The following is a 12,595-nucleotide window of genomic DNA, read 5'->3' as shown; positions in this document are numbered from 1 at the left end:
CTCATTGTACTGTATAGACAGCACTCCACTACAAAATGAAAATGTAGTCAGGGACCTTAGTAACTGAGTTGATAGTTCCCTCTCTATGTCCATCATGTAGCAGCAGTTGCCAAGAAATCATTTTACTTAGCTCAGCTAATTCAATGTATAAACAGGTAATCACTCCCTTATACAGCATTGAGAGGGACAGTTATTGAGGATAATGCCCCTTTGTGATGTATTTCTCTAAAAATATCAAAAAGTTAGAAAGACCCTAAAGATCCTATCCAAAAAAAAAATAGACTTTTGAACATCTGCATCATTAGTGACCCATTTGTCCTGGACCTCCTGCATCACTGCAAGTCCAATATCCCCAGAAATAGTTGAATCAGGGTCCTAAATATTCACCAAAAGAAAAATAAACCTCAGCCAAGGGACACATTTACAATTTTCTGCAATATATCCCCCCCTGCATCTTAAGCAGTGGGACTCACTATTGTCCTTTAAACATAACATACATGACTGGATGGGTATCCACAAATTTACTCTGTGCTTTACTGGTATTGCCTTCCTGTAGAAAGAAATTGTGGCCTGAGCGAAGGTAATAGTAAGGTGTGAATGGTCAAGATACTTACTCGCCTTGGAACATCAATTGTTCTATGAATCTATGAAATTCAAGATGGATGTATTAACGCTGTCTGTGTTTCCAGTAACCCATACAGCCTAAGTGACATTATTTAAGTAATATTTTCATTATATAAATGACAAAAAATAATAGTCATAGGTAATAACATTTTCTGGACTCTGTTTGTGTCAAGAAAATGCTAGGAGGAGGGGTTCTCATAACCAAAATTGTGATTAGGAGTCCAGTTACATTCTAGAGGGTATTACCTATTGTATGTTTATACCAGTATTCCCAGAAACAGAAAAATGAGCCAGACATCTGAAATAAATTAATAATACTATAAAGTTAACATTCTGTATTCATAAATGTTGCTGTTTTATTAAGAATACTAATTGATGGAAAGCACTTCATTTTTTTCTAATGTATTTTAGTATAACATCATTGGAGTCTTCTAAATGACCAAAGAGATATGTGAGAATGAAGGATATTCCCTTGGCACAATACCTGCATTCCTTCTTTATGTATTATATGCCTTTTTGACCTGCTCATTTTAAATTGTCAAGTGTAGGGTTACTGTCATTTCACAGCAAAGATAAAACATAACTTATTGACAATAGAACACAAGGCAGACCTTTTACTACTGATTATTTATTTATTTTTTGTAAAAGTAGAACATTTTGCCCCTGCTAAGTTTAAAAACAAAAATGAAAACTCCATCAAAGCTAGAACTTCCACTGAGTGACCTCCCAAACCTCTTGTATCAGAGGCACATGGGATATATACAAATGAGCCTTATGAACATCAGGTGTTTCAGCTTATTGGCAATAATGAATGCCCATGACTTGTTTCATCATTTTAATGGCCAATTTCAGGCCAATAAAGCCAAACCCCACTAGCTGTGGATATGCATATTTTGGCCTTGTTATGACCTCATCAGCACAGGATAAGCAAAGTGTTTGGCTAAGTATTAGAAACACAGGGCTATTATACCCAGCTTATGTCCATTATCATTAGGGTCACTTCAAAAATATCCCAAACAACAAACTAAAACAATGAGTGAGAAGGTCACTGAAAAACCAACCAGTAAAGATAAAAATGAAAACTCCAGCAAAGCTAGAACTTCCACTGAGTGACCTCCCAAATCTCTTGTATCAGAGGCACATGGGATATATGCAAATGAGCTTTATGAACATCAGGTGTTTCAGCTTATTAGCAATAATGAATGCCCATGACTTGTTTCATCATTCTAAAGACTGAAATATGCATATCACACAAAAAAAGACTTATACTAATGGAAAAAGTTCAGGCGACCGGACCTTTTTCCATTAGTATAAGTCTGATTTATAATGGGCACACTGACCAATCAGCGTGCACATTTTGGAATATTAATGGGAGGTCGTTGTATAATAACTGATTACCAACTAGGTGGTGTGGAATGTCACACCTCTAGGAGCCTACAAACATTTTCCATTCCGGAGCATTTTCGAAAAAATTGAACTTAGAAAGCATAAGATAAACACATGTAAATAGGTTGTGAAAAGTAAAAGTTATTAAAACTGTACAAATAATGTTACCAGTAAAAGGGCACTATTTGCAATGATGAAGGTCAGGGCATTCAGAATTCCATAAATACTGTAATATATTATAATGCACCACAAACCCCAAACTATATACATTTTTTTAATTTTCCCAAATAAATTTTCAAATCTCGAAAACTATAAAACTTAGACATACATTACTAGAAAATCTTTGTTATCCAGTCATAGGCATTCACATTACAACAAGAAATCTGTCTGTTAAGTACACGTTTACTGAGATATTTACAGGAATATGAAAACAGTATTTTTAATTGTATAATTAGCAATACAAGTAATACTGATATCTCTCAAGATGTGCAACTTACAGTACAAATATTAAAGACAGTTTTCTTCAACAGCATCTAAGGTTTCCCCTAATGTCATTCAACAGTTTGTAAGTCAGTTGTTTTCTGAAGTTTTAAGTACATATGGAAATATTACTAATTTTCAATATTGCTAACAACCAACTAGCAATATTTCCAGAGCAGTGTTATAAAGACCAGAATTTTAACTGAATTGTCCCATCTCCCACATTGGTATTTCACATCATACATCTCAATAAAATGTTGGTCTATCAGTTATGAAAATATGAACATACATATGAAAATATGAATAATAAATGGCAAAGATCAATTTCCCCACCGTAGGACATCCTAGACTATCACTTTGTTAATAACTCCTTGCCCTTTCTAATACTGCCTATTATTAGCTGGTAAGTCACTTAGTTAAAGAATCCAGACCCAAAAAGTTCTAGACATCATAAGGTATGAACTGAAAAAGTACTAGAAAGGCATTTTAGGTTTGAATGAGTTAAAGCATAATTTTTGACCAATGATCTGCTTAGTAATTAGGCTGAGGAACAGGAAAAAAGAATCCTTTATATGCCCATTCCTTCCATTTCATCAACTTCCACCTTGTACTTCCCTCTTCTACTTCTCCTTAATAAAAGTTTAGAGTCTTATAAAATTATTTGAACAGATTCATACAGATGACCACTTACTTTGTTCAGATGGTTTTATGCTTTGGTTTATTATGTGCAGTAAAACCACAGGCCACTTTCTACACCACATCTATAACTGTAACCTCTGAATTAAAGTCATATCAACCATCTGTAAACAAGGAGTTGTCGCTCTGCAAAAATTCAAAATCAAAGTCACCCAATAACATTAGGCCAGTCTCCAGCCTTCTTACACTTAGGAAAGTTTTCCAAAAACTAGTTTACTTACAGCAAGCCAATTGCATATTAAAATATGTACTTATCAATATACCAGATGCAGATGCAGATGATGCAACATATAAAAAGTAAATTAACTGGAATAGATGCAACATATAAACTTTAAATTGACTGGAATAGTTTTAATTGACTTCACAAAGGCCTTTCATTTAGTGGACTACTATTTCTCACTCTGGTCGCCACAGCCACTGATGTTGCTTTTAGCATCCTTCGATGATTCAGTTTTATCAAGGAAACTCTTCATGTTCAGAATACATTCTAAAACCTCTCCCACTGTCAGTCAACCCAAAAGTCTCCCATAAATCTCTGTCTCAGTTGTTTTCAATCTTTGTTAACAGTCTCCCCTTTGAAGTACCACCTCGCCATCATATCTTATGCAAATGACATGGTTATCTACAGATCTAGGCATTTTCTCTCCAGCATAAACTAACTTTTTGAATGGCCTCAAAGAAAGAACTTGCTCCTCAGCATAAAAATAATGTACTGATCCCCCCCATAAAAAAAACTTTCCATCATCCCACCAAAGTAGCAAATAGTTCAGAAAATACTTCATCCCGTTAAACATGCCAGTTACTTCCATTTTGTGTGCATTATTACCTAAACCACTTTAATATGAAAAAAAGTTAACAATCACCTTTTCTGGCCCAAACATATCATATTTCCTTTATCCAATTGGAGAAAATTCAATTGGAGAAGTCATTCAGCTGGGAAAGGTTGAAGACAGTCTCCTTATAAAATTAGCAGCTTCCAAGACAGTCGTAAGCATATTACAGAAATGTCCATTCAGATCTTTAGATGCATAACTCTCTATTAAAATGAGAAAGCTCTGGCCTAGCCCTTGTTAATGCTAAATGGCTAACTGTTGAACAGATATCACAACTTTTATTTTGCTCACATTTATGTAAACTTCTACATTTAGAATTATTTCTATTTCTTGCTAGCCAACTTACAACTCAAACCTTTAAGTATCACCTCAACTCTTTCCCTCCATCAATAATGTAGTATACAAACCTGACAACATGTTTTACTGTAGGGGTCATAGCTTTTTTCTGGTCGGGCCCAGATTTTGGTAATCACTCCATCACAGATTAACATTGCTTTACTCATATTCACTGTTCACTTAAATGTGATAAAATATCTCAGAGATAAAGCGTTCATGCTTTCAACATAGCCCGATAACTGATACAGTCACTATGGTGTGTAGGCCTATTTTGCCATTTCTAATGCACCTTCTAATGATCGACTTCAGTATTCCTCTTTCTTTATGCTCTTTTATCCTATGACTCCCTCCTTTCCTTTCTCCCCCCTTCATCTACCTACTGACTCTGTGTAGTGGGTATGCTTCTTAGCATCCATCTTAGCATCCACATCCTTACAACAGATATTGTATACATTATATGAGCACATTATGTCATTCATCAGATATTGTATACATTATATGAGCACATTATGTCATTCATCAGATATTGTATACATTATATGAGCACATTATGTCATTCATTAGATATTGTATACATTATATGAGCACATTATGTCATTCATCAGATATTGAATACATTATATGAGCACATTATGTCATTCATCAGATATTGTATACATTATATGAGCACATTATGTCATTCATCAGATATTGTATACATTATATGAGCACACTGTGTCATTCATCAGATATTGTATACATTATATGAGCACATTGTATCATTCATCAGATATTGTATACATTATATGAGCACATTATGACATCCATCAGATATTGTATACATTATATGAGCACATTATGTCATCCATCAGATATTGTATACATTATATGAGCAAATTATGTCATCCATCAGATATTGTATACATTATATGAGCACATTATGTCATTCATCAGATATTGTATACACATTATGTCATTCATCAGATATTGAATACATTATATGAGCACATTATGTCATTCATCAGATATTGTATACATTATATGAGCACATTATGTCATTCATCGGATATTGTATAAATTATATGAGCACATTATGTCATTCATCAGATATTGTATACATTATATGAGCACATTATGCAATTCATCAGATATTGTATACATTATATGAGCACATTATGTCATTCATCAGATATTGTATACATTATATGAGCCCATTATGTCATTCATCAGATATTGTATAAATTATATGAGCACATTATGTCATTCATCAGATATTGTATACATTATATGAGCACATTATGTCATTCATCAGATATTGTATAAATTATATGAGCACATTATGTCATTCATCAGATATTGTATACATTATATGAGCACATTATGTCATTCATGATAATTTATTCTGATATTCTCACTGTAAAAAACAAGCAACGCATTATGAGCATTCCCAGTATTTTGTCATTTTTGTTGCATTTTATTCTGCGTACTTAATCTTGTCTCTACAGTGTCTGGGCTGGCCTTAAAATTAACCACTTGGATCAATGTTCCGCTCTGGCTAATGGGTCAAATAAATAAATAAATAGATAAATATATAAGTATATTTTTCTACAAGCTGGTGCAATGTCAGAGTTAATATATATATATATATATATATATATATATATATATATATATATATATATATATTTGTCTGTATATCTGTCTATATATGTTAGAGCTGTAACAGGAGATATTTTCATACTGGGAAAAGGACTATGCACCTACATAACTGATTTTTTTTTACTATTTTATTTTTACTATTTGCCAATACTGTACATGATGATTATTTGGGGGCTGTGATTCTATGTACTTCTAGATGTTATAGTTGTGATGTTTTGAAACTCATCTTGGACAGACTCAGCTATTCAAATAGATCTCTTAACAGTAAAACTCTTACATGCTTTGACTTGCTTTTATTATTTCATGGGTAGGATAATAACATTCTGAAACAAAAACATCATGGAGCCGTTTGCACTAGTAAAAATTCTGGTTATTTAGTGCTATGTTCTTCTGCCTTATCTGAAACCAAAGGCTTGCAGCTTGACCAAGCAGAAATGCCATGCTTCCTGTGCATTTAGGTGATACTGCCGCAATCTGACTGCATTTGTCTGAGGCTACAGCAGTTGCTAGTGCTGATGCAGAGTAACTGCTAACTCAAATCTTTAAAGTAGCTAAGGAGTTTCCAGGATGGCCTAGTTGTGCTGATTGTACTGTCAGATGGATGTTACTGTGCTTTTATAGTCAGATGTAAAAAAGAAATATATATAAGAAGAGCAGGATTATTAGAGCTGTAGCAACATTTGTACAGTTTAGAAGTGCAGAGAACACAATAATAATAACCAATAAATATCTGAATAAAGTGATAGAGAATTGTATTGGCATTTCCAAACAATATGTCAAAGAAAAAGTTAGGCATCAATTCCTTATATCGAGTTGCATGCCAAATTTTAATTATCTTTTAAGTGCTGGTAAAAGTCATTACAGAACAAAATAACATCTAAGTAGAACAAAAAAAAATCACATCCAGAGGAAGCATATCATGCTCAAACAATTAAATAAAGTATGTCAAAGTTAATCTTGTACAAAGCAAATATTTAAGGTTCCCCCTAAAAATAAAATCCTAGAATGTAGAAAATTGTTCCAAGAAGACTGAAAATGGGCATGTCTCCAGATTTATTTTTATGTGGAAAGTCAAGACCCATGCACCATTAACTGGGGGAAAAAAGATGAATACTTTTTTGTTTTTCCACAGAATTTTAAGTGTCTGCCATTCTTTGGCAAGCACAGAGAAAAATTGCAATTCAGTAGTCAAGCACATGAGTTTCTGAAGAAGAAATGATTCAGGTTAACACAACGGTAGGATTCAAAGGACAGTGATGCTAGTGAGAAAACAAGTAAGACAAGCAAATGCTCAGTCTGAAATTCTCATAATGAAGCTTGCAGTACAATATATTTAACAAGTAAAGCACAGTTTGCAATGTTAATAAGTAAGTAATCATCACAATTGTTGATTCATGATTGTCTGTTGAAACATTTTGCTTAAATGCAAACCAAATGGGTCACTTCTGATGGAGAAATCCCTCTGTAACCTATCATCAATTAGAGACAATACAAGTAAACATTTAATTTTCAAAATGATAGCTGTCCAGGTGTCTGTAATATGATGATTCATAAAACAATATATCTGCAGCATCTTTCATTGTTGTCATTTGCTTGAGAATGCACTGTACCTTAAGGATGGATACTTGAGGAAAACATTAACAACTTTGTCCTCTGCAAGCTGTCCTATTTATGTTTATATGCACCACATGTACTGTACTTCATTTAATCAGTCCCAAGACTGCCACTTCTTGAAGAAAAAGTACATTTTGCTCCTTTTGGTATTATTATAGAGAAAGGCTATATCCATTAAAACAGCTCTTTTCAGTTTTAGAACATGTGTTAAGAAACAATTTGATGACTCATTATTCACAATATTACATGCCTTGTGAACTAAACATATATTGTTTAAGTTTGTTGACAAGATAACTATTTTAATGAGAGTTTGTGAAGCTACAGTATAATAACTTAAAGAAACCAAAATGTCCAGATGTACACATTTTGTAATATTTCATGCCTGCATCGATGCAACAACTTCAAATGCAGTAGAAACTTGCTGCACTCAGAGACCAAGAGACAAGATTATTCTCAGCTGTTGAGTTATACTTGTATTGTACATATTATATGAAATTCTAAAAGATTGTCTGAAAGTCTTTGTCTTTCTGGGATCCATTTTCAGTACAAACATGTGCATGCCCGCATGTACATATATATATTGGTGGCTGATCCTTTGAAATGTGATAGCTCAGAAGGTTCATGTGATATAGTGATGGATGGTTGCTTTAAAGATACTAAGGCAGAATAAGGCAAGGAGGTTAGAGTAAATGAGGGACAGTTACATACAAAGACATTTATACCACAGTGCCCTGATGTGGAGCAGATTCATGACCACCGGATTTGAAAAGGTCCTAAAAGGACACTAGAGGAAGTTAGGTTACCAGATGAAACAGAAAGACACCTGAACCCTTTGGAGAAGAAGGCAGATGAATATATCTTTACCTGTGTCTTAACAGCATATTTTGCTTTATCTTTTTTCTGTGGAACAGCAAAAACTATTCTGTTGTTGTAAAGTCTGTGTAAGAGTTATTCATTTGTTTTGTCAGCTAATATCATAAAACCCTGTATATAACAAATATTGTAACTAAATGTTAAGAAATATTGCTTTTGACATAAACTGTGAAAAAGTATGGAGAGCAAGAACCAGAGAAGATAATTTACTCTGACTGCAAACTGAACTATTTTATATGAAATGCAATTTCTTCTTTTTTGTAGTTTATTTGTTGTAAATAAGCTTGAATATTTATTGCAAAAGAGCTTTAAACTAGAAAGTTAGTTCTACTGACAATTTTGTTACAAGCAAAATGACATACTACGGTATGTATGGATGTATGTATACATGTATTTGTTTATTTATTTTCCTTTGTATTTACTTATTTATTTATTCTGCTGTGCATTTATTTGTTTATTTATTCAGATTTCTTGGCCATGGCTTATACCTAATTTTCCAAAGGTACCCAAGGTGGCTTTTAAATAGACTGGTGACGTTTGGCCAGTGTACCATTGAAAATTGCCTTACTCCTTTCCACTTCCCTTGGAAGAGGAGTAGGTTGTCATGGGAACTTTAGTACTTGCAAGGTCACTGATAATGGTAAATAGTGGGTTCTTAATTTTGAAAAAGCTGGTCTATATTAGAATGTCGAAGTTTCAAAACTTTGAATGTTCTAATATCGAACTCTATTCAGTGAAAGCTGAAAACATCGAACATACAGAACAGCGAATTTTTTCCTAGGGAAAAAATTTGCTGTTCCAAAACACATACACATAACACAAGCGCACCAAACAAACAGCAATCCACAAACATACACCTAAAATCTTACACCTAACCCTACACTAAACTATGCACACACCACTAATTATCCACTTGCCTTAACCCAAACCCTAACCCTAAGGTCCGTCACTATTGCACACTCACCTCACCCGCACCCTAAACCTAACACACCTACCCCAACCTAACCCTCACGTCCACACAATCACACACTTACCTGACCTGTGCCCTAACCCTAACTCACCTAACCCACCCTAACCCTCACATCCACACAATCGCACACATACCTAACCCGCACCCTAACCCTAACTCACCTAACCTACCCTAACCCTCATGTCCACACAATCGCACACATAACTAACCTGCACCCTAACACTAACTAACCTAACCCGCACTCAATTGCACACTTACCTGAACCCGACCTGCAACTTTCCACCACAGCGCTGAAAATACCGAAGCAACAGAAATGGACAACCAAATTATTTCCCTAGGAAAAAATTTGGTTTTCTGTTGCTTCGATATTTTCAGCTTTCGCTGAATAGGGTTTGATATTAGAACATTCGAAGTTTTGAAACTTTGATGTTCTAACATAGACCCTGAAAAAGCATTAGTTGTTGCTATTGGGATGTGGCATTGAGTTGATTTACTTTGGTTGAAACAGCATAAAGGGGATTTAATTTAAAAGACTGTTACCAATGAACTTTTGTTATTTGATTTTGTGGCAGTGAAATAAAAAGTACTGGATGGCAGTGGATAAATCCAGGGAGAGTATCACTGAAATGGGGAATATGAATGATACTTTACAGTATTAAAATACTTGTAGTAGTTTCCATGCTATAAACTAGTTTTTTTTTCCTCCTGTTGCACCTTTATCAACTCAGAAGAGTAATATTCTTTGTTTAATTTCTAATGGGCTGAACAGCACTTCCACCATGCAGAAATTAATTTTGCTGGCAAGCATTTGTGTTTAGACGCTATGCAACTTTTACAAGACATTCAATCACTTACACACATTTCTGTTGAAACTTGTATATGTTTGTTTTTTAATTCTGCATCTTTGCCGGAGAGAAGATGAGATTTATACTGTCAGTTTACAGACATGCATCTGCTGAAGGACTTGTCAGCATTTCTATTACAAAACTTCAAGCAGGATTTGTTGCTATATAGTTCCACAAATTAAGTATATCTAAGCAAGACGTGCTTTTAAATTTGGAGCATTACTACACTGCTTTTATAGGTTCATAGGTTGGTACTGGGCTATCTGCCCGAAGGCATATATGAGCCCAGCCATGTTGTGCGGTATTCACTGCCCCTTTAGTAGTTCCCTAGACCCTTGTACTAGCAGCTAGTACCCTTGACCCCTATCTAGTAGTGCTGTTGGTGTGATCCCCGGTGTGAACTTTCTATTACCCATCCACTCATCAAGGTTCCTCTTGAATCGTGATAGTGAGGGGCTCTGTCTTATGTAGATCGGGACCCTGTTCCATAGTAAGGGAAGTCTCTGCAAAGGTAATCTATCCCTCCAGCATGTTCTATTCATTGCTGTGTTGAGATTTATATCCCTAGAGTATGTAGCTCAAGTAGATTTGGTTTTACTAAGATGGAGCATGTTTAACAATTCTGGGTTGGGCATGGCTCTGTACGTTAGACAGAGATCGTCTCTGAGAAAGCGGTATGCAACAGAGATCAGTCTTAGCTTTTTCAATCGTGCTGCATAGGGCAACTGTTTGAGGCCAGTAATCCTCTTGGTTAGGTACCTCTGTGGTCTCTCCAGCTGCTGGAGATGTCTAGCCAGGTACATTCCAATTGGTGCATTGTACTCAATAATGGGTCTGGACCAAACACAAGTTTGGATGTGCCACATCTGTTTGCTGTAGAATGGAAGATTCCAGATTATCTACACTGCAAGTCTTGATGTATAGCACATATTTAATTTACTGTGTTTAAGACATGCCAAGGGATTCCTGTTGTATGCAGAATGGCCTAGTTCTCTTGGTCATGTTATTACACAATGTACTGTTCCTTATTTTCAGATGTGCAAAGGAGTAGAGCATAAGGACATTTAAACAGACCAACAGGACTCTGGTTGTGCTCCAGTTGCTTTAGAGGTTTGTGCCCCCCACTTCTGCAGGAGTTAGAAGCTCAAGCACAGGTAGGATTATTGTAACACACCACAGAGCTAGAAAGACACTTTAGGAGATACACCAGTTTGAAAGAAAAAGTGAGATGGATAATGGCAATTGATTTTCTGTACTATTTCACATTAGTGTATCTCTAAAAGACAACATTATCATAATTTTTGATGATTTCATAAGATTCTCAGATGATGCTTGGAAGTTACAAGCTTCTGCTGAAGAAGCAGGGTGCTGAAAGTGTGATTAAAGTGGAAGTTGAGCTGGTATGATATTTTAAAATGGATCGACCATAAATATGAACAAAGTTCTGAAAAATGTGAGTATGATTTTACAAGTATAAAAGACCAGATATTAAAAATATGTACCTAGTGATTGACCTGCAGGGTGGTGCTGCGGTAGCATTGTCGCCTCACAGCAAGACGTTGTCCCGTTCGATTCTCAGCTAGAGCGACTTCTGTGAGGAGACATGCATGAATGGGCGTACCTTCATTGAAGGTTGTGCATCAGGGCTGGCAACTCGGCAAGTAAAAATCCACTGCCAATCATTAGCGGAACGGAGTTTTGCTGTGGCGACCCCTAACCGGGAAAAGCCGAAAGGCACAACAACAACAACAACCTAGTGATTTTACATGGTATATGGTGAGTTTGTATGCTACTTGTGTACTGATGATAACTGTTTGTAGTGCTGTGTGTAATTTTCCATTTATGCTTAGTTTACCAGATTTAGAATGCTATTGTATATTTATTAATGAAAATCACTTTGTGTCCTTTACAGTTGGTAAACTGTTCTTGAAGGCAGGTCTAAGATAGGACACTTGGCTTGTGCTGTACTTGTGATAACTGCATGACAACCGAGGAATATAGTAACTGTGTTCTCGTCAATGTACTGAAGTCATTTAACCAACCTAATTTTAAATAATTCTTGCTCACTGTCCACTGTCTTACTCTTTAATACCTGAATTTATACTCTTTTTTAGAGTTCTCCTTACATCCTGCACACTGCATTCTCTGTGCTCTCCTCCCTCAGTCAGGACTGCATCATGCAGAAAGCTCCCTTCAATCATGCAAATGGGACTTATAAGAACATTTAAACAGAAAGAGACTGTACAGTTCAAGTTGTGATGTGCAGATTTTTCCACTCCAGAAATTCTGCTGTTTTTTTT

This window comes from Protopterus annectens, chromosome 11.part0 (assembly GCF_019279795.1).
Source record: "Protopterus annectens isolate FY-2018-M chromosome 11.part0, PAN1.0, whole genome shotgun sequence".
NCBI lineage: Eukaryota > Metazoa > Chordata > Ceratodontiformes > Protopteridae > Protopterus > Protopterus annectens.
The sequence above is the reverse complement of the archived record's forward strand: the minus strand, read 5'-3'. Positions refer to the sequence as shown.